The sequence below is a fragment of the Trichechus manatus genome, unplaced genomic scaffold, assembly GCF_000243295.1.
Source record: "Trichechus manatus latirostris isolate Lorelei unplaced genomic scaffold, TriManLat1.0 scaffold00152, whole genome shotgun sequence".
In the NCBI taxonomy this organism is placed as follows: Eukaryota; Metazoa; Chordata; class Mammalia; order Sirenia; family Trichechidae; genus Trichechus; species Trichechus manatus.
Window position 1 is genome coordinate 6,626,868 of NW_004444088.1, and position 1,308 is coordinate 6,628,175.

Genomic DNA, 1,308 nt, shown 5'->3' on the forward strand with positions numbered 1-1,308 from the left:
TAGCGATCATAAAATTACATTGTGTTCTCCATCCTACCAAAAAAAAAAAAAAAAAGCAGAGACAATGTGTCAATGTGCCAAGATTTATTTCCATGAACACAAAAACATATATAAGTTATAATAAGTGTTGAAAGATGAAATCAACACGGTATAAACCCAGCGATGGAGACTTCGGGCAGTGTGGTGCTATAATCAGAAGCACCACGCTGTCCCTTTGCAGCAAAGATCAGAAAAACTAAGTCAAACAGAGTCACACGTCAGTCCTGAAACACTAAGCATCAAATGAAGAGATAAACAACTCAGCCAAGCACCAAATGGAATAAGAAACTGACAGAGAACAGAGAGCAAGGAGTGATACATGCAGAGGTCCCCTATGAGCTACCGCAGCACGGATCTGCCATCTTGGACTTTTATTGGAGATCAGCTAACGGGGGTATGAGAAAGCAGCTTCACGGAGCTTCCAGCAGGAGACAGAACAACTGGTAACCACTGATATATGCTTTCACACCCCCCACCCTTCTTCACCCCCACTTAGCCTCCTCTGCTTCCTGCAGCCACAGTCCCTTGGCCGGGAAGCAACAGCTTCACCCCGGTGTCTCTTGGATTCCACCAGCCCACACCGGCAGGCTCCGTGTGTGCCTTCTGTTGGCTGCCGGTGTTGCTTTTTTCTACTTCTCTAGATTTCTCCCTTACCTCTTACCACCTCCCCCTCCATTCTCTCAAATACCTGGCTCTGTGTGCCATCTTTGCTTCTTCCTGAAAGGCTGCAAAACACTACTCAACTGTGAAACTGCTTTTTGGCCCATGCTGACACGCTGGTGGGAACCCCAGGGATTTTTGTTTGTTTGTTTGCTCTGATTTGTTCTGTTTTGATTTGTTTGTTTTCTTTTTCGTTTCTCGGCTTGGGATCCCCTTCTAGCCAGGCAGTACCTCATGGCTTGGAAGCTACTGCCTTACTCTGCACAGATGCACAGCTACATCCCTGAGGGCATTTCTTTTCTCTTGTTAGTTTTTTTGTTTGTTTGTTTCTTTGTTTTGTTTTCTTCTCTCTCTTATTCCCTTTATCTCTTTCTTCAGTTCCAGTTTCTCGATTTATTCATTTATTTATTTTACCCCTTTTTTTTTTCATTTTTGCTTTTCCCCATTTCTAAGTCTCTCATCTCGCCACTCCAATAGCAAGCGCCCTTAACACTCTTTTTTGTTTGTGCGTATGAATGCCCCAAAGACAGCAGACAATATCAAAACATTTACAAAAACAGGACAGGATGGTTCCAGTAGGCATCCAAAATAAAACACCAGATGACTTTC